The 13,598-nt window shown below is 42.0% G+C and overlaps 1 protein-coding gene across 3 annotated transcripts in view; it reads left to right on the forward strand.

The window, feature by feature from the left end:
- The first annotated feature begins 362 nt into the window (after window positions 1-362).
- Window positions 363-13,598, forward strand: part of SGMS2 (sphingomyelin synthase 2) — a 113,441-nt gene continuing 100,205 nt past the window's right edge. For all 3 annotated transcript variants that reach the window (XR_001881659.1, XM_017853068.1, XM_017853067.1), the window contains exon 1: window positions 363-779. The gene's annotated coding sequence lies outside the window, so the exon portion shown is untranslated. The remainder of the gene's footprint in view (window positions 780-13,598) is intronic.

Below are 13,598 nucleotides of genomic sequence, written 5' to 3' on the forward strand. Positions count from 1 at the left end.
TCGTTTACTTTGAAAACTGCCCAGCAGGTGTATGAATAGCAACTCCAGGACAATGTAGAACCGTTACCATTTTAAATATAGCAATCCCCCTTTAAAAAAAACTACTGAGGCCTTCGAAGAAACCACGCACGGCTGCCTTGGGCCCCAAAAGCTGTGGAAAAGCGCAGTATTCAGTTAAGCAAATAACTACTTCCACTGTTTATTTTGGTTACGGTTCCTTAAGTGAGAAGTAAATCAATTAACAGAAAAATGACACGATGGTTAGGCATAAAAGGGACAATGCTGCCAGCCTCATTAGCTTGGAGCACCCTTCCAGCTCACACCATAGGGACTGATGACTAACCTTGCCAGGCAGCGCTGGAGGTTTGGAAACCCACCTCTTTGACCTAGGCCCGGTCAACACCGGTCAACCCTCTGAATCAACGCTGGCGCTCCCAAGCCCACTCACACGGAAGCAGTTTCCGAAACAGGCGGGGTGCGGGGGTGGGGGATCCCGTTCCAGCCCCACCCCTGAAAGTTGCTGGGAGTGGCACCCAAAGAACTTTCCCAGATTGATCTCTGTTGCCGCTCGGGGAGGTCAGTTCCAGGCCCTCAGCCTTTCGGCCGGGAGCCAAACTGCCCTGCCTGCCAAGCCCCTCCTTCTCTGCACCTTAAACAGCCGCGAGGGGAGAGTCGGCTGGGATTTTCTTCTTAAGAAGTCGCGCAGGTTTTTCGAGCTCCACTCTGCGCCTGGAGAGCCACGGCAGCAGGAACAGGCACTGCTGCCACCGGGCCGACGGGTGAGTCACTGTTTGGAAATGGAGTGGGCGGGCGAGGGTGTGAGAGAATGAATGATGTCAGGAGCGCGCTGGGCGCAGGGTGCAGGGAGCGGGCCGCGCGCGGCGGGCGGGGAGAGCGGGCGCGGGGCCGCGGTCAACACTGAGCGCCGCGCCGTGGGTTGAGTGGGGCGGGGAGACCCAGCCCTCGGCGCGCACGGAGCCGCCTTCGGCCGCTCGGAGCCTGGCCGGTGCTGCAGCGCCGCCGAGTGCGGCCTCGGAGGCGGCGGCCGCGGGAGGGACCTGGAGAGCTGCTTCCCCTAGTCAGGCCGCGGCGTGGGAGGGCGAGACCCCGAGCAAACTTTCTAGCGGCTTCGGCCCGGGGGTGGTGACGCCCGGACCTGGCCGCGGCTGCTGCGGCAGCGGGCTCCATCCCGTGGCAGATCCCCTTCCCGGGAGCAAGTGCCTTCAGCTGGGAGTGTCTGGAGCCCCGGCAACCAGCGGGTAAGGAGCGCGCGGAGGGGCCAGGAGGAGGATGGGCTGGGGAGCGGCGAGTCCTCCGAAGCGCGGGAGGGGAAAGGTGGATTGCGAAGCGGGGACGTGGCTCTAATCCGGCCCCCACCCTCCCTACCCAGGGCATCCTTCCTCGATTTTGTGGTCTGGTGGAGAGATGTGTGCCTTAGTCTCCTTCCTCTGAGCAGTCAGCGCATTCATTTGCAACCCATTTCGGGTACCTTGGTACTGGCGTTGAAAGGGCACAGGTTATAAACCACAGATTGTCCAGAACCACTCTGGAGGTCAGGGCTGAAGTTCAGGTGGTCAGGTGGTGGAGGAGGAACTGTGTGTGGTTTGCTTTTCTTTCTTTCTTTTTTTTTCTTTTTTGAGAGGCACTTACTGATGATGTGTGAACAGTAACAGCCCAGCTCTTGGGCAGCCCACACCGAAACCCTTCAACGTGTGGCATTTCAGAGCTGCTCCCCTTAGGGAGGGGAAGACTTGGTTTCTCAGCGAAAATAAGGGGCAGTGAACCCCTGTCAACATCCAGTCAGCAGTATGGATAATCATTACTTATCCGCGGCTTGAAACCAACTCAAAATGTTATGTCCTGTAGTCTTTTTTATTAATGTTGCCATTCCTCTATTTCAAGTCTTGCGTGCTCTAAAATGACCTTAAAATCATTTTGACGTGTGTGTTATGTTTTGAAGAGATTCAGCTGTTTAGTGTCACTGGATTCGGCGTGGATTTTGAATCTGTACCTAACTTTTCAAATGCTTGGTTTCATTTCCAGTCTTCTGTGTTAACGGTGGGTGCTCAGGTACATTAAACATTCTGAACCAGTAAAATGGGATTATTTCTACTTCAGATAATAAAGTGGATTAAATAAGGATTAATAATGAGGATAATAATGAGGATTAAAGCGCAAAAGACCTCTCATAATGTCTGGTACAAAGCAGACCCCAATAAATTGTAGCTGTTTATATATAAATAATAGTATGTTCCAGCTGGCTTAGCTAATAACCAATTAATTTCCACAGAATGTCCTTCTTATAAGCCTGGTGGGCCGAGGGTTAGCGTGTGAAATGCTGTGGCAAGTTCTTTAGATTGGGAAGTGATGTTTTCAGCAAGTTAAACATTTTAGTACGGATACCTGAGAAGGTTATGGTTTTCATCCTGTGTCATGGGAACTGCCATTTACTGTTTAAACAATGTCAGAGCAATGGCTGAAAGTGACAACCTGGAATTTACAGGAAGAATGTGTAGGAAGCAAACTTTACCTTTACCTTTTTTTTCTCTCTCTCTAAAGAAGCAGTGCAAGCAGTGCAAAATGTCCTCTTTATGGCCCTTTCCTTGGTCTTCTGAAATTCTTACTTCACAATAGTCTGGTTGAAGTGGTTTTGTTTTTTTGTTTTTTGGGTTTTTTTTTTTTTTTTTTTTTTTACAAGTTAATGTTTAATTTGGTTCGTTTGGTTTCATTTTTAAGTAAAGCTGGTTGACTTGTGAATCTAGAGGGAAGCACTTGGACACCTTGAGGTGGCTGCACCCTGTTCTGAGTTTCTCCCCTTCCAGAATCTTGTAAAAGCCCTAGGAAATGTTTGGAAGAAACTTTAGCACTGTGCACGTGTTTTTGAAGACATGTACTCTTACCATAACTATAACAACTTATAGGGTGGAAGATCTGGGAGCTGTGTTACCAGCGTACCGTGTAGTGAGATCATGGACATGGGAGTCCAGGAGGCCTAAGGCTCTCTGAGAAGCTGTGTTCCTTTGAGCAAGTTTACTTAAGCTCTTTGAGATTTTTGTGGGACTTTAAACAAAATATAGGGAAAAAATAGAAATAATCTTAGAACTATTAAAATAGACAATGGAATACCAGTGAGAACTTTCTTTTAAAGTGATACTTTGAGGTGAGATGTTTCTTTTTTGAAGGAATAATTACTGAGAGTTTTGGACAGTTTTAGACTAAACAATTACTTACTCACCTTTAGCGCATTGTCTCAATGGAGAAACTGAAGGCTTTGTCTTGAACTACTAGTACCAGATATTTATTTGCTGAAACTTTAGTGTGCAACAACTACATAACAGCCACCGTGCTAGGGGCTAGCAATGCTAAGGAAGGAGGAGATAGTTGCTACCACAAGGCTTACAGTCCAGTAGAGACCTCAGGCTGTGATTATCAAGAGGGGGAAAAAGGAGTCAAAAAAGGAGAGTGCTGGGGACTTGGGAAGAGACAAGAAGTGATTCGGCTGTCATAGGCTGCCTCCCACTGATAATAGAAGATCTGGTGGCATTCTGAATGGTCTTGAATAGGGGCTCATAAATTCTTTATGAGGCTGAATAATAAAAGTATGCCTTCTTGCTTTACCCAGTAAAATATTATGGACAAGTGATAGCTCTTCGGTTTAAATAATTTTAAATATTCAAAGCAAGCTTGTTTAAATGAAATCTGAAGGGTCAGCTCAGCTCAACTAAGATATATTTGCTGTGTGACTGGGCGCAGTGGCTCATGCCTGTAATTCCAGCACTTTGGGAGGCTGAGGCAGGCAGATCCCTTGACGTCAGAAGTTCAAGAGCAGCCTGGCCAATATGGTGAAACTCCGTCTCTACTAAAAATACAAAGATTAGCCAGGCACGTTGGTGCTCGCCTGTAGTCCCAGATACTCGGGAGGCTGACGCAGGAGAATCACTTGAACCCAGGAGGTGGAGGTTGCAGTGAGCTGAGATTCCATCACTGCACTCCAGCCTGGGCGACAGAGCTAGACTCTGTCTCAAAACAAAACAAAAAAAGATTTACTTGCTGTGAACAAAACACTGGTACATTTTTAAGAGGATTATCAGTGTGTGAGTATTCCAATTTATTAGTTTTCCCCATATTATAAGTAATGTGTTACTTATGGAAATTTATAAGTGTAGGCAAAACAAATCAGCCATAATCTCACCACCCAGAAAATCATTTAACATTTATATCTGCCCCCTCTTGATTACGTCTCTACTGGGCTGTAAGTCTTGGGTAGCAACTATCTCCTTCGTTTTTGCCCCTGTGCACAAACAGCTAACAAGTATTGATCTTACTATGGGCCAGGCAACGTGACAGTTGCTTTATATATCAAATCTCTTGTAATTCCCACTCCAATCTAGTGAGGTAGGTACTCTTATTACCTTCTCTTACTGAGGATAAAACTGTTTTAGGGAAATTAAGTAACTTTCCTGAAGTTGCACAGCTAAAATTTATCTCTACAAAAATGGGTTCGTTCTCTGTGTTCCAACTTAGGTTTTCTCTCCTCATCCAAACACGGACAACTGTGTGTCACTAACATACTTGTACACAGCATCATTTTTAGTTTTCTGTTACGTGGTTGTGTCTCAAGCAATCCCCAATTGCTGAACACTTAGTTTGTTTCTAGTGTTCACTATTTTAAGCAGCTCTGTATTAAATCTTTATGGCGATATCTGTCTACACGTTCATGATTATTTCAGTTATTTTGCATTTTTAAAAGTGAAACATAATGTTTAATTTAGCTGCCCTTTTTTCTAAACTGTATTCTGAATTAGAGAACTGTTCCCTGTCTCTTTAATTTAAAATTCCAGAGTCCTAATTTCTGAGTTCCTTTAGTGTGTCTCATAAGACTTCAGCAATAGGATCAACTTTCTCTGTGGAGCCGCACAGTGGATCAGTAGCTCATTATGCAAGGAATTTATCTGTTGAAAAGGGAACATACAAACTTTCTTAAAGTACTGTTTGCGTTTGTTATTTTTTATTAGCTATGAAGCTAAATGTCTTTTGTGGGGAGGTATAGCAGAATGGAGGGCTGCTAATTTTGCCAAGGAGCTCTCTGAAGGACTTTCTACTTCTACGGTTTGATGAAGCATTAGAACCCAGTGAGATAGATGAATGACTTTCAGGTGTTGCATTTAGCAGCCTTATCACTAGCTTTAGAATAAGTTCCATCAATTTTAAATAGGTCACCTGTTTTTTAAAACGTTACACATTTGTTGTTTGACATTTTGGGGGTGATTTAATCAAAGCGTGAGAAATTTCCGTTAGTTTATTTTCGTTATAAATATAAAGCATTTCTTGAAACATTCTGAAGTTTTACAATAATATCACATCTTTGCTACTGAGTCAAAATTTTAGTTTTTCCTTCGGTTTTCTATTTTGATTTCCAGTGTTAATTTGTCCTTAAGGTTTTGATAAAGGATGTTAGAATATGAGTAGTGTTCATTTCAGCCACTTCATACGGATACCCAGATCGGTTCACTTTATTAATTTCTAACAATGACTTGTAATTCAAAGCAAAATTTAAAGAAACAGCTAATATAATTAAAGCCAAATCAGATGAGTTATTTTATAATTGGTTTTCCCTCTATTGACAAACTCCTATACAATTTGAAATTCAGCCTTATAATTTTGTGTTTATAGTTATTTAAATTGATATCTCACCTTAAACTTTCAAACCAAACTTGTGCACATTTTTTTAAAGAAGAAACTTTAACTGAATTGTTACTTTTATAAGTACAGTCTTTTCTTTCACTATACCCCTATTTACTATTTATATTATTTTATTTTACTTTTAAAATTGAGACAGAGTGTTGCTATGCTGCCCAGGTTGGTCTTGAATACCTGAACTCAAGCGATCCTCCTACCTCAGCCTTCCAAAGTGCTTGAATAACAGGCATGAGCCACCCTGCTCAGCCACACAATTCCTTTATTTTTCCTTCCAGCTTTTATTTTGGGTGTGCAGGTTTGTTACATGGGTAAATTGTGTGTCACAGGGGTTTGATGCACATATTATTTTGTCACTCAGATAGTATAGTAACTGATAGGTAGTTTTTCAGTCTTCACCTTCCTCCCACCCTGAAGTAGGCCCCCGTGTCTGTTGTTCCCTTCTTAGGGTCCATGTGTACTCAGTGTTTAGCTCCCACTTATAAGTGAGAACATTCAGTATTTGGTTTTCCGTTCCTGCATTAATTCACTTAGGATAATGGCCTCCAGCTACATGCATGTTGCCGCACAGGACACGATTGCATTCATTTTTATGACTGCATAGTATTCCATGGTATGTATGTACCACATTTTCATTACCCAGTCCACTGTTGATGGGCATCTAGGTTGATTCCATGTGTTTGCTATTGTGAATAGTGCTGTGATGAACATATGTGTGCATATATCTTTATGGTAGAATGATTTTTATTCTTTTGGGTGTATATCTAGTAATAACATTGCTGGGTCAAATGGTAGTTCTGTTTTCAGTTATTTGAGAAATCTCTAAACCGCTTTCCACAGTAATTAGCTGAGCTAATTTACATTCCCACTAGCAGTATATAAGTGTTCCCTTTTCTCTGCAACCTTGCCGGCATGTTTTTGACTTTTTAATAATAGCCATTCTGACTAGTGTGAGATGGTATCTATTGTGGTTTTGATTTGCATTTCTCTAGTAATTAATGATGGTGAGCATTTTTTCATATGCTTGTTGGCTGTGTGTATGTTGTCCTTTGAGAAGCGTCAGTTTGTGGCTTTGCCCATTTTTTAATGGGTTTTTTTTTTTTTTTTTTTTTGCTTGTGTATTTAAGTTCCTCATAGATTCTAGGTATTAGACCTTAGATAGCATCCTGTTTCCAAACAGAGGTGGAGACCGTTCAGGAAGACTTGCAGCATTAGTTGAATGTGAAGTTCTGTCTTTGAAAGAGAGAGAGGTCAATTGTGTGGCTTCTCCAAGCTTCCCCAAACACAGAAGATGGAGTTAGTGTTGATAAATAGTGGTGGTTAAATAATGATACCGTAAATACTAGTGAAGATTAAATGAACTGCTATCTTCATCTTCAGACAGCTCTGCAAAAATGGAAATTCTATCCACTCTGGAGGTATAGAAATAATTAAGAAAGTGTTTAAAGGTGAAACAAGGCAAAAGTAACCTCAAGCCTGTGATCCTAGCACTTTGGGAGGCCGAGACGGGCGGATCACGAGGTCAGGAGATCGAGACCATCCTGGCTAACACGGTGAAAACCCCGTCTCTACCTAAAAATACAAAAACTGAGCCGGGCGTGGGGCGGGCGCCTGTAGTCCCAGCTATCGGGAGGCTGAGGCAGGGAGAATGGCGTAAACCCGGGAGGCGGGAGCTTGCCAGTGAGCTGAGTATCTGGCCACTGCACTCCAGTCTGGGCAACAGAGCGAGACTCCGCCTCAAAAAAAAAAAAAAAAAAAAAGTAACCTTAAAGTAGCCAAGGGTACAGAGCTGGTGGGAAGTGGAGCAGGGATTTGAGGGCAGGCCCAAATGATTCTAATGCCATACACTTCCCAGTACCCTACATAGCTTTCTGTCTTCTCTCCACTAGCTTCAGCGATATATTGGGTTTTGAGAGACATAGTTTGATATAGGACTGTATGTGTACATTCTCGTGGAACATTTCTCTGGTCTGTGCTGCCTTAAGATCATGAAATTATGCCAGAGGTGAACCCTGACAGGCTTAGGCGGGCTTGGACTTGAGTCACAGCACTGCTGCTCACCACTAGATGCCCTGGAGCAGCTTCCACAGGTGAACCTCTCTTTCCTGGCTGCATAACGGGAGTAAAATAATATTTACCCCATAAAGTGACTATACGAATTACATGGCTCCCTGTGTGTAAAACATTGAGAGTAAAGCCTGCTTCACAGTAAATATTCAAGGGCTCAGCGATCGTTGTTTTCTGCATATAAGCTGCACTTCTAACTTTTAAAAGAGTTCAGTCCTATTGTGTCAAATGGAACCATTCTTTCTCGTTAAGGTAGCATGTTTCTTTTGGAATGGTATGTCCACATCCATGTGTTACATCTTGGCTGTGCTAATAGGAGCTGGAACCTGTCCCGTATTTTTCCCTGCCCCCTTTCCTTTGGGGTTAAAATAAAATGATTGAAGTTCGTTGTACACTGCCATTGAATTCAAGAACTTTCATAAGAAGTGTATAACATCAGCTGTGAATGCTGAAAAGCTTTTGAAGCCACAGTCACAATATGCCTGCCCTCTTAGCAGATGCTGGTAGCGGTAGTCTAGCACAACTGGTACTGTCCCTCACAGAGCTTAGGCTTCTGGGGAGTATTGTACCATGAACACCACTGTCCCAGAAAGTGCCTGGGCCACTAAGAATCACAAACCCTACTGTCCTCGCCAATGCTGTGCGTCTTTCTTTAGGAGGCCCTGAGACAGTTTATTTAACACAGCTGCTACTGTCTTCTGACATTTGCATTTGTTCAGCGAGTTGTTGAACCACCCAGTTATTACTACCCCAGTAATTGCTACCAAACTTTAATAGCAACAAAGTGTATTGTTTTGGTTAGTGTAATATACCACTTATTCTGCATGAATGTAATTGAATATATTTACATATATATAAAATATATGCCATATGCTAAATTAGCTAGGACTCAGAAGTTTGCTCCCTTGAAATATAGTTTGACTGGCAAGTTATAAGCAGCAAGCAGGAACATTTAAAAGTTTATTTAACAAATACTTATTTTCACTATGTGTCAGGGTTTGTTCTAAGTACTTAAAACTGTTACTCATTTACTCCTAAAATTCGCTTTAAGGATCCCTACTTGAGACACAGCGAGGTTAAGTCACTTACTTAAGGCCACACAGGTGGTAAATAGTTGAATTAGATTTTGAAAGCAGGCAGCCTTACTGCAGAGTCTAATCAGTGCACTGTTGCTTGTGGAATCTAGCATGTTTCTCACAGTTTGGGCCCTATTTGTGTCCTTGTATATGCAATTTTGCCAAAGAAAAAATTGCACCTGTTCAAACATATGATCAACTCTGTGATTTACCATGTGGCGGATTACAATTAGATTATGTATTTCAATATTGCTATTGAAAGACATTGATAGACTGGGCACTGTGGCTCACACCTATAGTCCTAGCACTTTGGGAGGCCAAGGTGGGTGGATGGCTTGAGTCCAGGAGTTTGAGACTAGCTCAGGCAACATGATGCAACCCCTCCTCTACAAAAAAACACAAAAATTAGCTGGGCCTGGTGGTGCATACCTGAAGTCCCAGCTGTTTGGGAGGCAGAGGTGGTAGGATTGCTTTATCCTGGGAGGCTGAGACTGCAGTGAGCTGAGATTGCGCCACTGCCCTCCAACCTGGGCGACAGAGCAAGATCCTTTCTCAAAAAAAGAAAAAAGACGTTGATACTAATTTTCACTATGGTGTTATCAAGCATTTCTCTGTAAAAGCTGAGTGCATGGTCGACCCTGGTGATGGTCTGGGAAGGAAGCATGTATTCTCCCATTCCCCACTGAGCACACTCAGCTAAGCAAGATGAGCAGCGATCTCGGGTCTCTTGTCCTAACAGCATTCGTTTTATATTTTAGCTTTAGGGTTTTCATTTGTTGTAAATTAAAATAGTTAAAAATCTTTATTGGAAGGGAGTAGCTTGTACACTTGAGGTTTCTTTGTTTTCTAATTACTGTTGGAGATGGTAGTAAGCAAAATAATGGCTCTCCAAACATGTTCACATCTTAATTCCCAGAACCTATGAATCTGTTATGGTATATAGCTTGAACATTCCTAATCCGAAAATCGAAAATGCTCCAAGATCTGAAACTTTTTGAGTGCCAGTGTGACACTGTAAATGAAAAATTGCACACCTAATGTCACATGATGGGTCATAGTTAAAACAGTCAAAACTTTGTTTCATGCACAGAATTATTTAAAACATACAAAATTACCTTCAATCTGTGTGTATAAGATGTATATGAAAAATAATGAGAATACTCCAAAATTAAAAAAATCCAAAACACTGCTGGTCTCAAGCATTTCAGATAAGGAATTCTCACTCATCCTGCATGGAAGGGGGAATTCGGGTTGCAGATGGAGTTAAGGGTGCTGACCAGCTGATGTTGATATTAACATTATCCTGGATCATCTGGGTGAGCCCAGTGTAATCACAGGGATCTTCTGAGTGGAAAAGGGAAGCAGAAGAGTCACAGCAGGAGAGTTGACATTATTGGAAAAACTCAAACATCCATTGCTGGCTTTGAAAATGGAAGGAGGCCACAAGCCAAGGAATGCACACAGTCTCCAGAAGCTGGAGGAAGCAAGGAAATGAGCTCTCCCATGGAGCCTCCAGAAAGGAGTACAGTCCTTCTGACAGTGTGATGTTTAGCTCAGAGGGATCCATTTGGGACTTCTGACCTCCAGAACTGTAGGAGAAAAAATATGTGTTCTTTTAAGCCACTGACTTTGTGGTAACTTGATAGAGCAGCAGTAGAAACAAATACAGAGCAATCTGTGTTTTGATTTGTTCCTTATGCCAGTCCTAGAAGAGGGCTGCCTGATCTCATGATTTATTACAGACACATTAAGAATAGCAAGGTTTACATTTTGAGGGCTGTTTTATTTTACATGTAAAATTAACCACTTTGTGGGAGGGAGAGTTAACTTTTGATAATTCTATGTATTTCTATACCTAGCAATTATTTAAAATGACAGTACCAAGGTTTCCAGGAAAAAAGTGTCTTAGTGATTCTGGAGCAGGTAGAACCACTTGAGCCTTTTTTGTCAGAGTTGCCTAACAGGAATGTGTCTCTGCATCCCGTGTAGTTGTGTCATGCCTTTGCATTTGTTTAGGGTGAAATGATAGTCCCAGCATGGTGATACTGGGATGGTGGAGATTATCACTTAATTTTTACTCTAGGTTCCTTTTAATTTTTAAAGATCTTGTATTTTCTCTATTTGCCTAGCAATGTTATTATGAAGTCCCAGAGAACAACAGCTGTAAACAAAAGGTGGCATCATTCATTGGGTCATCTATTGTAAGTACGTAGAGGGCTATAGACTCTCAGAGTAGACAGTATCTCAGAATCATAGTGTCAACTTCTGAAAGTAAAAAGAACAAGAAGCTGGGCCCAGTTGCTCATGCCTGTAATACCAGTGCTTTGGAAGGCCAAGGTGAGAGGATCACTTAAGGCCAGGAGTTTGAGACCAGTCTGGGCAACATAGCCAGGCCTCCATCCCTTATTCTTCCCTCCTTGGCCTCCACACCCGGGCCTCCCCCCCACCAAGCCCCCCCCGCCTCCCCCACCCACACCTCCCATGCCTCCAAATTAGCCAGGTGTGTGCATGCACCTGTAGTCCCAGCTACTCAGGAAACTGAGGCAGGTGAATCTCTTGAGCCCAGGATTTGGAGTCTGCAGTGAGCTATGATCATGCCACGGCACTCCAGCCTGGGCAATAGTTAGACCCCATCTCTAAAAATAAAATGAATAAGAATTATAACAATAGATGGGGTTTTTTTTTTAAGGAACCTGTGATAACAATCCTATATTCAGTTTAAGTTCTTCTCTTTGTACAATGTAGCAATAGCACTTGTGTAAGAAATAAAATCTTGGGAATTTTCTTGTGTCTTAAAAAATGGAATCAGAAATAGTGTAGAATTTTGGTAATTTTTATGAAATACAGGTGGAAAATTAGCTGGATGGTGTTAATATACATAGCAGTTTCTAGGGGGACGAGATTGTCTTATGTAGAAGTATAAAAAAATTGGAAACTAAAACCATAGAGATAGAATATTTTCGTATTTGTAATTCTTTTAAATGCATTCTTTTTAGATTTGGAGTCACTTTGCGACTTTAAGAGGAAAATATCTGTACATATAAGATGGATTGAATTCCTCTTATAAATGTGCATGTTTGAATAAAAACTTGATGTGGGAGGATAGAAAGTTTTGGTCTGTATTCTAAAATGCTTTTAGAGATTTTTCTAGGCCCTTGCTTCTCTAATTTAGAAACTTCTTGAGCCCTGGCTCTGTGGGTGTAGTATCCCATCAGACTCTGACTCATTTGCTTACATTTTATCCTTGTCAAGCACAATTCTTGGTTAATAGTTTGCTTTGTCCTGCCAGTATCTCCATGACAGAATGGGGATGTCTTGGCTATATAAGTAGTCAAGTAAGGAACCTTCGCTAGTACCAGAAGGGTATCTGTTCCATCTCCCAGCAATTGTTGATAAGTTTAAAGATTGATGTTCTCTGTTGCATCTTTTGTTAATATGAACTAGAGCTTATTTCTCTTTGATGAACTAGTTTCTGAGCTTAGAAAGAGCAGACTCCGGACCAATGTGCCCAGCATCCCTAAAGAGTTAACCATCTCCCAAGAACCTAGTACTGTCAATGGAAATATAACGTGAGCCGTACATAATAGCCATTTATGTAATTGATTTTCCAACAGCCACATAACAAAAGTAAAAGAAACAGATGAAATTATTTTTATAACATTTTATTTAGCCTAGTATACCAAAATATTATATGTAATGTTACCAGTTATAATCAATATAAAATTCTTGAAATTTTTACATTCTCTTCCAAGCCTTTGAAATCTGATGTATATTCTACACTTACACGATGTCTGAGTTCAGACCAGCTACATATAAAGCACTCAGTTGCCACGTGTGCCTGGCACCTCCTGTACTGGGCAGTGCAGCTCTAACCAGCCTTATCCTTAAGGAACAATATCCCACGTAAATCTGAAGACAATTCATTAAGCGTTGCCATCCAATGACTTTGGCATGTTGTATTTTAAAAACTGAATTATATCATGGAGTTACTCAGTGAGTGCCACAGCACACTGGTTCCAGTATCTTTTGCAAGTATGAGTTAACAAATGTTACAGTGAAACTTCTCTCTGAGGTTATCTGTACCTTCGATTTGTGACTATCCATGCCAGGAGATGTGCCTGGGCCTGTAAATGAAATGTTTAGATTATTTTATTCATGAGTATGGGAAAGATGGCCACTCATACTCTTTAGCATCTGGTCTGTTCTCTTAGCTCCAGTGCATCAGTACATTTAACTCCTGATCTATCACCTCATTGTCCACCATCATCTTTACCCTGTCCTTGCCTTGTTTTTGTGTGTAATGTTGTTTACTAATTTGTGTTCTTCCTCAGTTGCTTATTGTGACAATTTGGGAAGCAAGGCCACTGTAAAACCTCGATCAGAGAAAACATTACTTGATATCAAATATTCGGCGGCCAGGAACAGATATGATTAGAATGTAAGAAGCCCCAGGCATTGTAGAGACTGGGAGAAAGGATGGGCAGGGGAGGGAAGGGAGAGGAGAGTACAGTTCTCTGGGGGAAAAATAACTCAGTGCAGATGAAGGATTTCGTAGCAGAAAATTCACTGACTACTAGGGAAGCCACTGCATTCATCAAGCTCCCAGGATAGGTTACCTTGGATTTCATAAATATATTGACTTAATCAAATACCTACATGACACAGATTGCTGAGACACAGTCCCAAGCCCTCCTCCATTCCTTTGAAATTGATTAATGTATTTAACACTTTTTTTTTTTTTGCACTTGCTAGGTGCTA

Source organism: Rhinopithecus bieti, unplaced genomic scaffold, assembly GCF_001698545.2.
Source record: "Rhinopithecus bieti isolate Rb0 unplaced genomic scaffold, ASM169854v2 scaffold_35322, whole genome shotgun sequence".
NCBI lineage: Eukaryota > Metazoa > Chordata > Mammalia > Primates > Cercopithecidae > Rhinopithecus > Rhinopithecus bieti.